The following is a 15,202-nucleotide window of genomic DNA, read 5'->3' as shown; positions in this document are numbered from 1 at the left end:
CGTGTCCTCTCGGGAATAAATCCCCTATAATTTCTAGTCCCAGTCGGGAAAGAATACGTTTGGTCCCGACTTCTACCGTGGGGGGGATCCAGTGGTTTGCTGAGAGTGGCAGTGCTGGAGAGTACAAAATGGACACTCCTGTTTTTATGAGTAGCTTTGTCCATGCCCAACATGTAGTAGACAGAGGTTGGATGTTTTGTGGATCCTGTGAGATCCCTACAGGCAGTATTGCATTAAGTGGGGTAGGATCGCCTAAATCTCTCTTTGGCGTGGCGTACAGTATGCATGCGTCAGGGTGATACCAGTGGTATGCATACCCGAACTGCGCTGCCAGAATGTAAAGTTGCATGTCCGGGACTCCAAATCCCCCTCTATCATACAGAAGTGTTAAAGTGTTCCAGTTGACTTTGGGCTGCTTCCCCCCCCATACCAGCCTAATGAGGTGTGTACGGAGTTGCATAAAAATAAATTAGTCAATGGGATGGGAATGTTAGTGAATAGATAGAGGAAGCGGGGTAGTATCACCATTTTTATAATGGCTATACGTCCTGCCATGGATAACGGTAGTTTGATCCACTGTTCCACTTGAGTCTGTAAGCGGCTCAGTGCAGGACCGAAGTTTAAAAGCAAAACCTGTTCACGGTCTCTATGTAAATGTATACCCAAATATTTGGTTACCGCTTCGCACCATTGTACCGGGTACTCCCCGCACTCTCGATTCTGAATGCTGGTTAGGGGAAATAATTCTGATTTGCCCCAATTGATCTTGAGACCAGACAGGGCACCGAAGCGTTCTATTTCTCTTAATATTGGTTCAGATTCTCTTCAGGCTTCCTAACGAATAAGACCACATCATCGGCGTAAAGCGTCACTAGCACTGGACCATGCTTTAATTGGAGCCCTCTATGTAAATGGTCCTTCTGGAAATAGCGTAGTAGAGGGTCCATCGCTATTATAAAAAGTAAGGGGGACAGGGAACATCCTTGACGGGTGCCTCTAGTCACTTTGAATGGTTCCATTATTGTGCCATTGAAGCGAATACCGTTACAACAAACAAATGATGGACGGAATGCTGACAATGCAGACATTCTCCCCCAGTCAAGAGATCTGGGTTAAATCCATCGTTCTTTTGCCCACTACGCCACCCCAGTTTAGACATGGCCATATGCAAATCAGTCTTGACCCTGTGCCTCATGGGAACAGTCCAGCCCGAACTGCCAAGCCATGTCTTCCCTGGGCCGGAATCAAGCATCCTAGGACCGGTTTCTGGCTATCAGCCGTCATCAGCCAGGATAGCTTGACTCCAGTGGCGCAGTGAGCACGGGTCCCACGTCTGGGAATATCCATCCCACTTAGGGCGAAAAGCGTTACAACAAACAAATGATGGACGGAATGCTGACAATGCAGACATTCTCCCCCAGTCAAGAGATCTGGGTTAAATCCATCGTTCTTTTGCCCACTACGCCACCCCAGTTTAGACATGGCCATATGCAAATCAGTCTTGACCCTGTGCCTCATGGGAACAGTCCAGCCCGAACTGCCAAGCCATGTCTTCCCTGGACCGGAATCAAGCATCCTAGGACCGGTTTCTGGCTATCAGCCGTCATCAGCCAGGATAGCTTGACTCCAGTGGCGCAGTGAGCACGGGTCCCACGTCTGGGAATACCCATCCCACTTAGGGCGAAAAGCGTTACAACAAACAAATGATGGACGGAATGCTGACAATGCAGACATTCTCCACCAGTCAAGAGATCTGGGTTAAATCCATCGTTCTTTTGCCCACTACGCCACCCCAGTTTAGACATGGCCATATGCAAATCAGTCTTGACCCTGTGCCTCATGGGAACAGTCCAGCCCGAACTGCCAAGCCATGTCTTCCCTGGACCGGAATCAAGCATCCTAGGACCGGTTTCTGGCTATCAGCCATCATCAGCCAGGATAGCTTGACTCCAGTGGCGTAGTGAGCACGGGTCCCACGTCTGGGAATACCCATCCCACTTAGGGCGAAAAGCGTTACAACAAACAAATGATGGACGGAATGCTGACAATGCAGACATTCTCCCCCAGTCAAGAGATCTGGGTTAAATCCATCGTTCTTTTGCCCACTACGCCACCCCAGTTTAGACATGGCCATATGCAAATCAGTCTTGACCCTGTGCCTCATGGGAACAGTCCAGCCCGAACTGCCAAGCCATGTCTTCCCTGGACCGGAATCAAGCATCCTAGTCAAGCTATCCTGGCTAGTGGGCACTGTGCCACTGCTATTCAGTGGCACAGTGCAAGTGCTCCCTATGGTAACTTGATGTATGGATTAGTGACTCCATGATTGGCTTATTTGGTTTACTTGTCAAACCCTAGTACAGTGCACTGCGTGTGCCCCGGGCTTGTAAATCAAATGCTGCTGGTGGGCTTGCAGCACTGATTGTGCCACCCACGGGAGCAGATGGTAAAGTGTGTCTCAGGCCTGCCATTGCAGAGCTTGTGTGCAGTCTGGTACTGCCATGTTGACTTGGCAAGTGCACCCACTTGCCAGTCCCCAAACCTTCCCTTTTCCCCATATCAGACACCCCTAAGGTAGGCCCAAGAGCAGGGTGCATTGTAAGTAAAAGGTTGGACATGCTCTGATGTGTGTGGCATGTCCTAGTAGTGAATTATAGTCAGTTTCGTGTTTCACTATTTGCAAGGCTACCTGCTCCCATAGGCCAGAATGGGCAGTTTGATTATAACACCTTATAATCATAACTGACCCAGGGAATATGGTGGAAAAAAGAATTTAGTATGCCTGAACTTAGAATGATAAAGTACATCTTTATCATTCTACATACCTACTCCCTGCTGACGAGAGGCAACTACCTCGAAACACGTGTCCAGGGATGGCTAACGCGACACTCATTTTCATTTTAAACTTTTGGCATAGGCGTACCCGCCGACGCTACTTCATGGACCACAATTCTTTGAGGCAACACGCTGGTAGGACTAGCAGAGTGCAGCCAATCGGATTTTTGTTTATATTCAGGCTCCCTTGAGCCGGTGGGGCTGACCAGCCCATGGCTACGCACCTGCGCGTCTTGAGTGGTACTTTACCTGAGAATATTTTTTTGCAGCCTATGCAGCAACCCCACACACGTACCTACTCCCTGCTGACGAGAGTCAACTACCTCGAAACACGTGTCCAGAGATGGCTAACGCGACACTCATTTTCATTTTAAATTTTTGGCATAGGCTTACCCGCCGACGCTACTTCATGGACCACAATTCTTTGGGGAAACACGCTGGTAGGACTAGCAGAGTGCGGCCAATCGGATTTTTGTTTATATTCAGGATCCCTTGAGCCGGTGGGGCTGACGAGCCCATGGCTACGCACCTGCGCGCCTTGAGTGGTACTTTACCTGAGAATATTTTTTGGCAGCCTATGCAGCAACCCCACACACATACCTACTCCCTGCTGACGAGAGGCAACTACCTCGAAACACGTGTCCAGGGATGGCTAACGCGACACTCATTTCATTTTAAACTTTTGGCATAGGCGTACCCGCCGACGCTACTTCATGGACCACAATTCTTTGGGGCAACACGCTGGTAGGACTAGCAGAGTGCGGCCAATCGGATTTTTGTTTATATTCAGGCTCCCTTGAGCCGGTGGGGCTGACGAGCCCATGGCTACGCACCTGCGCGCCTTGAGTGGTACTTTACCTGAGAATATTTTTGGCAGCCTATGCAGCAACCCCACACACATACCTACTCCCTGCTGACGAGAGGCAACTACCTCGAAACACGTGTCCAGGGATGGCTAACGCGACACTCATTTTCATTTTAAACTTTTGGCATAGGCGTACCCGCCGACGCTACTTCATGAACCACAATTCTTTGGGGCAACACGCTGGTAGGACTAGCAGAGTGCGGCCAATCGGATTTTTGTTTATATTCAGGCTCCCTTGAGCCGGTGGGGCTGAAGAGCCCATGGCTACGCACCTGCACGCCTTGAGTGGTACTTTACCTGTGAATATTTTTTGGCAGCCTATGCAGCAACCCCACACACATACCTACTCCCTGCTGACGAGAGGCAACTACCTCGAAACACGTGTCCAGGGATGGCTAACGCGACACTCATTTTCATTTTAAACTTTTGGCATAGGCGTACCCGCCGACGCTACTTCATGGACCACAATTCTTTGGGGCAACACGCAGGTAGGACTAGCAGAGTGCGGCCAATCGGATTTTTGTTTATATTCAGGCTCCGTTGAGCCGGTGGGGCTGACGAGCCCATGGCTACGCACCTGCGCGCCTTGAGTGGTACTTTACGTGAGAAAATTTTTTGGCAGCCTATGCAGCAACCCCACACACATACCTACTCCCTGCTGACGAGAGGCAACTACCTCGAAACACGTGTCCAGGGATGGCTAACGCGACACTCATTTTCATTTTAAACTTTTGGCATAGGCGTACCCGCCGACGCTACTTCATGGACCACAATTCTTTGGGGCAACACGCTGGTAGGACTAGCAGAGTGCGGCCAATCGGATTTTTGTTTATATTCAGGCTCCCTTGAGCCGGTGGGGCTGACGAGCCCATGGCTACGCACCTGCGCGCCTTGAGTGGTACTTTACCTGAGAATATTTTTGGCAGCCTATGCAGCAACCCCACACACATACCTACTCCCTGCTGACGAGAGGCAACTACCATCGAAACACTTGTCCAGGGATGGCTAACGCAACACTCATTTTCATTTTAAACTTTTGGCATAGGCGTACCCGCCGACGCTACTTCATGAACCACAATTCTTTGGGGCAACACGCTGGTAGGACTAGCAGAGTGCGGCCAATCGGATTTTTGTTTATATTCAGGCTCCCTTGAGCCGGTGGGGCTGAAGAGCCCATGGCTACGCACCTGCACGCCTTGAGTGGTACTTTACCTGAGAATATTTTTTGGCAACCTATGCAGCAACCCCACACACATACCTACTCCCTGCTGACGAGAGGCAACTACCTCGAAACACGTGTCCAGGGATGGCTAACGCGACACTCATTTTCATTTTAAACTTTTGGCATAGGCGTACCCGCCAACGCTACTTCATGGACCACAATTCTTTGGGGCAACACGCTGGTAGGACTAGCAGAGTGCGGCCAATCGGATTTTTGTTTATATTCAGGCTCCCTTGAGCCGGTGGGGCTGACGAGCCCATGGCTACGCACCTGCGCGCCTTGAGTGGTACTTTACCTGAGAATATTTTTTGGCAGCCTATGCAGCAACCCCACACACATACCTACTCCCTGCTGACGAGAGGCAACTACCTCGAAACACGTGTCCAGGGATGGCTAACGCGACACTCATTTTCATTTTAAACTTTTGGCATAGGCGTACCCGCCGACGCTACTTCATGGACCACAATTCTTTCGGGCAACACGCTGGTAGGACTAGCAGAGTGCGGCCAATCGGATTTTTGTTTATATTCAGGCTCCCTTGAGCCGGTGGGGCTGACAAGCCCATGGCTACGCACCTGCGCGCCTTGAGTGGTACTTTACCTGAGAATATTTTTTGGCAGCCTATGCAGCAACCCCACACACATACCTACTCCCTGCTGACGAGAGGCAACTACCTCGAAACACGTGTCCAGGGTTGGCTAACGCGACACTCATTTTCATTTTAAACTTTTGGCATAGGCGTACCCGCCGACGCTACTTCATGGACCACAATTCTTTGGGGCAACACGCTGGTAGGACTAGCAGAGTGCGGCCAATCGGATTTTTGTTTATATTCAGGCTCCCTTGAGCCGGTGGGGCTGATGAGCCCATGGCTACGCACCTGCGCGCCTTGAGTGGTACTTTACCTGAGAATATTTTTTGGCAGCCTGTGCAGCAACCCCACACACATACCTACTCCCTGCTGACGAGAGGCAACTACCTCGAAACACGTGTCCAGGGATGGCTAACGCGACACTCATTTTCATTTTAAACTTTTGGCATAGGCGTACTCGCCGACGCTACTTCATGGACCACAATTCTTTCGGGCAACACGCTGGTAGGACTAGCAGAGTGCGGCCAATCGGATTTTTGTTTATATTCAGGCTCCCTTGAGCCGGTGGGGCTTACGAGCCCATGGCTACGCACCTGCGCGCCTTGAGTGGTACTTTACCTGAGAATATTTTTTGGCAGCCTATGCAGCAACCCCACACACATACCTACTCCCTGCTGACGAGAGGCAACTACCTCGAAACACGTGTCCAGGGATGGCTAACGCGACACTCATTTTCATTTTAAACTTTTGGCATAGGCGTACCAGCCGCCGCTACTTCATGGACCACAATTCTTTGGGGCAACACGCTGGTAGGACTAGCAGAGTGCAGCCAATCGGATTTTTGTTTATATTCAGGCTACCTTGAGCCGGTGGGGCTGACGAGCCCATGGCTACGCACCTGCGCGCCTTGAGTGGTACTTTACCTGAGAATATTTTTTTGCAGCCTATGCAGCAACCCCACACATGTACCTACTCCCTGCTGACGAGAGGCAACTACCTCGAAACACGTGTCCAGAGATGGCTAACGCAACACTCATTTTCATTTTAAATTTTTGGCATAGGCGTACCCGCCGACGCTACTTCATGGACCACAATTCTTTGGGGCAACACGCTGGTAGGACTAGCAGAGTGTGGCCAATCGGATTTTTGTTTATATTCAGGCTCCCTTGAGCCGGTGGGGCTGACGAGCCCATGGCTACGCACCTGCGCGCCTTGAGTGGTACTTTACCTGAGAATATTTTTTGGCAGCCTATGCAGCAACCCCACACACATACCTACTCCCTGCTGACGAGAGGCAACTACCTCGAAACACGTGTCCAGGGATGGCTAACGTGACACTCATTTTAATTTGAAACTTTTGGCATAGGCGTACCCGCCGACGCTACTTCATGGACCACAATTCTTTGGGGCAACATGCTGGTAGGACTAGCAGAGTGTGGCCAATCGGATTTTTGTTTATATTCAGGCTCCCTTGAGCCGGTGGGGCTGACGAGCTCATGGCTACGCACCTGCGCGCCTTGAGTGGTACTTTACCTGTGAATATTTTTTGGCAGCCTATGCAGCAACCCCACACACATACCTACTCCCTGCTGACGAGAGGCAACTACCTCGAAACACGTGTCCAGGGATGGCTAACGCGACACTCATTTTCATTTTAAACTTTTGGCATAGGCGTACCCGCCGACGCTACTTCATGGACCACAATTCTTTCGGGCAACACGCTGGTAGGACTAGCAGAGTGCGGCCAATCGGATTTTTGTTTATATTCAGGCTCCCTTGAGCCGGTGGGGCTGATGAGCCCATGGCTACGCACCTGCGCGCCTTGAGTGGTACTTTACCTGAGAATATTTTTTGGCAGCCTGTGCAGCAACCCCACACACATACCTACTCCCTGCTGACGAGAGGCAACTACCTCGAAACACGTGTCCAGGGATGGCTAACGCGACACTCATTTTCATTTTAAACTTTTGGCATAGGCGTACTCGCCGACGCTACTTCATGGACCACAATTCTTTCGGGCAACACGCTGGTAGGACTAGCAGAGTGCGGCCAATCGGATTTTTGTTTATATTCAGGCTCCCTTGAGCCGGTGGGGCTTACGAGCCCATGGCTACGCACCTGCGCGCCTTGAGTGGTACTTTACCTGAGAATATTTTTTGGCAGCCTTTGCAGCAACCCCACACACATACCTACTCCCTGCTGACGAGAGGCAACTACCTCGAAACACGTGTCCAGGGATGGCTAACGCGACACTCATTTTCATTTTAAACTTTTGGCATAGGCGTACCAGCCGCCGCTACTTCATGGACCACAATTCTTTGGGGCAACACGCTGGTAGGACTAGCAGAGTGCAGCCAATCGGATTTTTGTTTATATTCAGGCTACCTTGAGCCGGTGGGGCTGACGAGCCCATGGCTACGCACCTGCGCGCCTTGAGTGGTACTTTACCTGAGAATATTTTTTTGCAGCCTATGCAGCAACCCCACACATGTACCTACTCCCTGCTGACGAGAGGCAACTACCTCGAAACACGTGTCCAGAGATGGCTAACGCAACACTCATTTTCATTTTAAATTTTTGGCATAGGCGTACCCGCCGACGCTACTTCATGGACCACAATTCTTTGGGGCAACACGCTGGTAGGACTAGCAGAGTGTGGCCAATCGGATTTTTGTTTATATTCAGGCTCCCTTGAGCCGGTGGGGCTGACGAGCCCATGGCTACGCACCTGCGCGCCTTGAGTGGTACTTTACCTGAGAATATTTTTTGGCAGCCTATGCAGCAACCCCACACACATACCTACTCCCTGCTGACGAGAGGCAACTACCTCGAAACACGTGTCCAGGGATGGCTAACGTGACACTCATTTTAATTTGAAACTTTTGGCATAGGCGTACCCGCCGACGCTACTTCATGGACCACAATTCTTTGGGGCAACATGCTGGTAGGACTAGCAGATTGTGGCCAATCGGATTTTTGTTTATATTCAGGCTCCCTTGAGCCGGTGGGGCTGACGAGCTCATGGCTACGCACCTGCGCGCCTTGAGTAGTACTTTACCTGTGAATATTTTTTGGCAGCCTATGCAGCAACCCCACACACATACCTACTCCCTGCTGACGAGAGGCAACTACCTCGAAACACGTGTCCAGGGATGGCTAACGCGACACTCATTTTCATTTTAAACTTTTGGCATAGGCGTACCCGCCGACGCTACTTCATGGACCACAATTCTTTCGGGCAACACGCTGGTAGGACTAGCAGAGTGCGGCCAATCGGATTTTTGTTTATATTCAGGCTCCCTTGAGCCGGTGGGGCTGACGAGCCCATGGCTACGCACCTGCGCGCCTTGAGTGGTACTTTACCTGAGAATATTTTTTGGCAGCCTATGCAGCAACCCCACACACATACCTACTCCCTGCTGACGAGAGGCAACTACCTCGAAACACGTGTCCAGGGATGGCTAACGCGACACTCATTTTCATTTTAAACTTTTGGCATAGGCGTACCCGCCGACGCTACTTCATGGACCACAATTCTTTGGGGCAACACGCTGGTAGGACTAGCAGAGTGCGGCCAATCGGATTTTTGTTTATATTCAGGCTCCCTTGAGCCGGTGGGGCTGACGAGCCCATGGCTACGCACCTGCGCGCCTTGAGTGGTTCTTTACCTGAGAATATTTTTTGGCAGCCTATGCAGCAACCCCACACACATACCTACTCCCTGCTGACGAGAGGCAACTACCTCGAAACACGTGTCCAGGGATGGCTAACGCGACACTCATTTTCATTTTAAACTTTTGGCATAGGCGTACCCGCCGACGCTACTTCATGGACCACAATTCTTTGGGGCAACACGCTGGTAGGACTAGCAGAGTGCGGCCAATCGGATTTTTTTTACATCTTTTAGTGAAGTTGGTTTTAACATTCTGTGTTTTAAAATACCACTTTTAGAAAGTAGGTATTTTCTTGCCTAACTATCCAAGCCTGCCTCTGCTAGGTTGTGTATTCCATGGCTGGTTTCTGAGTGACAGGGGCTGGGGTGGGGAGCTCCAGGAGACAGGGTGAGTCGTCACAAGGCTGAATAGACCTATCTGCATGAGGAATGGTGGGAGGAGTAGCACCTGGGCCTGAATAGGGCTGTGCCTACCTTCCACAATGCTGGCTCTACCTACTGTGGTGTGTCTGAAGACCCTGGCCCACTTTGACAAAGGAAGAGGGTGTACACTGGTAGGAGGCACCCAGAACTGGTTTGGAATAGGTACAGACACTCTCTGCCTTCAGAGACAAAGGATTTTGGTGTATAAAAAGGGGGACCCAGACCCCAGAACTTTAGAACACTTCTGGGAATCAAGACAAACCTTTACTGAAGAGAAGAACCAGGAAGCTAAAGGGGGAGACTACCCCTGTGCTGTGTGGTTGGGGGTTCACCTGCAGTGGTTGCTTCATTGCCAAAGAAAGGAGAAGAGAACTGAGTGTGCTTTTCATCAACGTGAAGAAGAATCTCCAAGGGCTTGAACTTTGAGCTTGCCTCCTGCCTGAAGTCTCAGGGATACAAGACTTCACCAACCAGCTTTCCCCTGAATTCTCTTGCTGGGAATTGAAGTGCCTGCTGTTGTGCTGGGCCTTCTGAGAGACTGTGTGTTGCTGGGAGCTGGAAGCGTGACTCAACGACGAGAAGCGTGTCGCTGCCGCAGAAGTTGCTGTCGCATCACCAAGGAGGCGTGCCGCCACTGCAGCTGTTGCCATCGCATCACCGAAGTACGTCGCATCACCGGAGAAGCGTGCCGCCGCCGCTGAGGTTGCCGTCGCATCACCGGAGAAGCGTGTCGCAGGGCCTGTCGCGGCTTCGAAGATCATCGAGTCGCCGCACATTGATTGACAAGACGCCATTTTGTCGCATCACACCAGAGAGAAGTATTGCATTGAGGCGCCATCCTGTGGCATCGTACCGGAGAGCAGTAAGAAACCAACGCATCACCTCCCCACACAGTAAGGAAGTGAGCATCAACTCCCCTGTGCAGCAGTAAGGAACTGACACATCCACTCCCCTGAGTGTAAGGAACCGGCGCATCATATTCCCTGCGACCCTTTTGTTTGCTTTGCATTAGGCATCCAAGGTACTTTGAAAGTAAAGTGTTGCATTTACAATCTTAGGAGAACTGAGCTATTTACTAAAACTTTTTAAGTCTATTTTTGAGGACAGTATTGTGGATGTTTGTCGTTTGGTCTTGTGTTAAGTCTATATAAAAATACTTATTTTTATAATACAACCTATGTGGTGTCCATCTGTAGTGTTGTCACTGTATTACTGTATGTGTTCACATATGCTTTACACACTGCCTCTGAGATAAGCCTGCCTGCTTGTGCCAAGCTACCAAAGGGGTGAGCAGGGGTTATTTTAGGAGTGTAGCCTCTTACCCTGACTAGACGCAAGGGTCCCTATTTGGTCAAAGGTACCTAACTCTTCCAACTAGAGACCCCCAAATCTAACATTGGTGGCAGTGGTGGGATCCTAGACTTGCATTTGTGACTCATATACAGTGATTGGTGTACACTACTAGTGAGTGCAGACCATAACGCAACCACATACATTTTGGTGGAGTTTTTTCCATGGAACTTCTTTTCGATTTTTGATTCTTGAGAACTGCCAGTCTTTTCTACCATGAGCAAGCCAACATCCATAGCATCTGTAGACATTGTATTGGAAGAAGAGAGAATTGATGCTTACACTGTGCCTAATCTCAAAGATTTGTGCAAGAAATGTTAAATCTCTGTGCAAGGCCTCACCAGGAAAGAGGAATACCTAAAGGCGCTGAGGGCCTGGTTGGAATCTAGGAATGCCAGTGAGCATCCTGAGGAGCCGTTGGTGGAGGCAGAGGATTTAGATGGGCAGCTTGAGAGGCCAGTGGGCCCAACCAGGAGAAAGTACCTTCCAGGGCAGGCAGCAGTGTTTCTTCCAAGGGTCTGTCCCCAGGAGAGCTGGAGGATAGAGAGAGGGAAAGGGTGCACAAGTTGGAGCTAGCTAAGCTCAAAATGGATGGTCAGAAAGACATAGAGGGCAAGAAAATAGAGCTTGGGATGGAGTTAGAAATGAAGAAGATAGCCTTAGAGGAAAAGAGAATGCATTTTGAACATTAGAGAGTGTTGAGGGAATTGGCACGCAAAGCCAAAAGTTTAGAGGTTCCTCCCTCTGGTGGCAGTGTACTGCCAGTGCCTGTAGAAGCAAGAGCATACATCCCCAAATAAGTAGTTAAAGATTTCCACAAGAATGAGGATATTGGTCAATGGTTTAGGGCTTATGAAGCTGCAATGTTGGCCCACCGGGTCCCTGAGAAGGATTGGGGAGCAGGGTTGTGGGGTTGCTTGTTAGTGATGGGAGGGACAGTTTTTTAGATTTACCTACAGAGGAGCAGGTGTCCTATGCCCACATGAAGGGAGCCCTAATGTCCAGATATGGTTTGACCCCAGAGTTATACAGACAAAGGTTTAGGAATTTTCAGAAAACTGGAGTCTACCACTTGGGTGGAATATGTGTCTTTCTTTTGCAGAGCATTGGATGGTTGGGTGAAGGGTAGCAAAGTGGAAAATTTTGAGACGCTCTATGATTTGTTTGCATGGGAGCACCTGTACAATAACTATTTTCCAGAGCTACGCCAGCACCTGATTGATGACTAACCCTAGGAAGCTTGCTGAGGAGGCAGACCGCTGGGTGAGCACCCAGGTCCAAAAGGGTCATGTGGGCCACTTTGCCAAAGGTGGACAGGGTCTCCAGCAGAAAAGTGGGGGGACAAGGGTAAACAGAGGGAGTTCCAGAAAGGGCCCCAATGTAATTCCCAAAGGAACCAAGGGAAGCGTTCCCAGCCTCCCCCAGAGAAGAAGGCAGGGGCCCGACAAATAAGCCTATTCACAGGGGGCCCAAGACCTGTGCTCTGGTGGGCCACTGTTCCTATGATGTGAGATGTCCCCAGTATGGGAAGACAGCGCCCATTGGTGCACCGCCCCGGCAGATGGCTAGTGTAGCACTGGGGGAGAAGATGGGTGCCGAAAGTTGGTGGGGTCTCGCAGAGATGTCCCTAGTCTCAATAGGAGACTGTGAGTTGGTCCCCTGGACCCAGCTGCCTGATAACACTAAGAAGTACAGGCAGTGGGTGACCATCAATGGTCATAGGGCGGAAGCTCTTAGAGACACCGGAGCAAGTGTGACAGCTGTCAGTTGTCGGCTGGTGTCTGAAGAGCAGGTAATCCCCAATACATTTTACCCAGTTGTTGCCACTGACATCACAGAGAGCCACTGCAAGGTAGCTCAGGTTCCCTTTGAATGGGGGGGGGTGGTCTCAGGGACGGATGTATGTCGTTACAACGCACACTTTTACAACGCATGCACTTACAACGCATTTTTTACAACGCAAAATCCATTACAACGCACTACACTTACAACGCATGACACTACAACGCATTTTTTAAAACTACCTTTACAACGCATACCATTACAACGCATAATATTAAATTGCATTTAAGGTAAGTATTAGATAGTATAGAGGTAAAAATTACTTTTCCAACTCCAGGGGGTGCAACAGTAGGGTAAGTGTTGGATAGTATAGGGGTAAAAATTACTATTCTAACTCCAGGGGGTGCAACAGTAGGGTAAGTGTTGGATAGTATAGGGGTAAAAATTACTATTCTAACTCCAGGGGGTGCAACAGTAGGGTAAGTGTTGGATAGTGTAGTGTAATATTATGCGTTGTAATGGTAGGCATTGTAATGGAATGCGTTGTAAAGGTAGTTTTTAAAAATGCGTTGTAGTGTCATGCGTTGTAAGTGTAGTGCGTTGTAATGGATTTTGCGTTGTAAAAAATGCGTTGTAAGTGTAGTGCGTTGTAAAAGTTGCGTTGTAAAGGTTGTTCCCCCTCAGGGACTCTTCAAGTAGCTGTGAGGCCAGCCATGCATGTTGATTGTCTGTTGGGTAACGATTAGGAGAGCTCCCCTTGGGCTAAGATGGAGCAAAGTGCTCATTTACAGATGTTGAGTTTGCCTGAGTGGACATGCGGGACCAGTCGTTCTATGGCAGCCAGTAAGGGGGTTCAAGAGGACCTGGAGCCTGAAAAAGTGGCCCAGGTGCCTGCTCTAAAGAGAAGAGGAAACCCGCCCCCACAATTCTCATGGTCCAGGAGGAGGTAGACCTTGAGGGGGATGGCCTGGAACCTACAGGGGAACAGGTAGCAGAACTGGGGGATCTGCCTGAGCTGACCCATTGGCAGCAGGAAGGAGGGGCCTCCAGGGAAGTGTTCCGCAAAGAGGAGAAGAAGTGCCCTTCTCTGTGGGATTGCGGCAGCAGGTGATCAGTCTGGATCACATTGAATCTACTGGGAGAATTGTCTCCTGTATAGTCAGCCTATGGTTGCGGCGCCTGGGTCAGCCTGTGTACTGGTGGTACCCCAGTGATTTAGAGCCTTCCTACTGGTACTGGCTCATGATGTGCCTTTAGCAGGACATTTGGGGCAGGACAAGACCTTTGAAAGGCTTGACAACCCCTTTTATTGGCCCAAAATGCGCAAGAGTTCAGACACTCATTGCAGGGCCTGTCAGACTTGCCAGGCAAGTGGAAAGAATCTGAGGAAGCACAAGGCTCCTCTCCTGCTATTCCCTGTGGTCAGCACCCCCTTTGAAAGGGTGGGCATTGACATTGTGGGGCCTCTGGATCCCAAGACAGCCAAGGGCAACAGGTTCATCCTGGTCTTGGTGGACCATGCCACCTGGTCCCCAGAAGCCATCCCTCTCCGGACAGTGACGGCCACCGTGGTGGGATGTGCACTGATGGGGATTTTCTCCCGCGTGAGGTTCCCCAGAGAGGTGGTGTCAGACTGAGGTACAAACTTCATTTCCAAGTAAATTAAGTCCCTGTGGCAGGAGTGTGGTGTAACTTATAAGTTCACCACTCCTTACCACCCCAAGGTAATGGGTTGGTTGAGAGATTCAACCGGACCCTCAAAGGCATGATTATAGGTCTTGAGGAACCTATGAGGCGTAAGTAGGACGTCCTCTTACCATGCCTTCTCTTTGCTTACCATGAGGTGCCACAGAAGTCCCTAGGGTTCAGCCCCTTTGAACTTCTCTATGGTCACCCAGTGAGAGGACCTCTGAGTCTGGTCAAGAAAGGCTGGGAGCAAGCTCCCAGGAAACCTCCCCAGGATGTATATAGCTACATGCTGGCCTTCAGGAACCAGACTAGGCGATTCAGGCAACTCACTCAGGCGAATCTGGAAGCCAGCCAGGAGGAGATGAAGTGGTGGTACGACCATAATGCCACTCTGGTTGAGCTTCAGCCTGGTCAGAAAGTGTGGGTCCTGGCCCCAGTGGAGCCCTGTGCATTTCAGGATAAGTGGACCGGACCATTTGAGGTGGTGGAGCGCGAGACTGATGTCACCTACTTGGTGAACTTGCGGTCTCCATGGAACCCTTTGCGGGTCCTACACATCAACCGCCTGAAGCCCCACTTAGAGAGGTCCGAAGTGGGCATGCTCCTAGCAACAGATGCTGGAATGGAGGAGGAGACTGAGCCTCTTCCTGATCTCCTGTCTGCAACAGAGCAAGATGGGTCAGTGGATGGTGTGAACCTCTCTTCCACCCTGACCCCTGAGCAACAGAATGACTGTCACCAGTTGCTGGGACAGCTTTCTGATCTGTACTC

The sequence above is a fragment of the Triturus cristatus genome, chromosome 7, assembly GCF_964204655.1.
Source record: "Triturus cristatus chromosome 7, aTriCri1.1, whole genome shotgun sequence".
NCBI classification, from domain to species: Eukaryota; Metazoa; Chordata; class Amphibia; order Caudata; family Salamandridae; genus Triturus; species Triturus cristatus.
The sequence above is the reverse complement of the archived record's forward strand: the minus strand, read 5'-3'. Positions refer to the sequence as shown.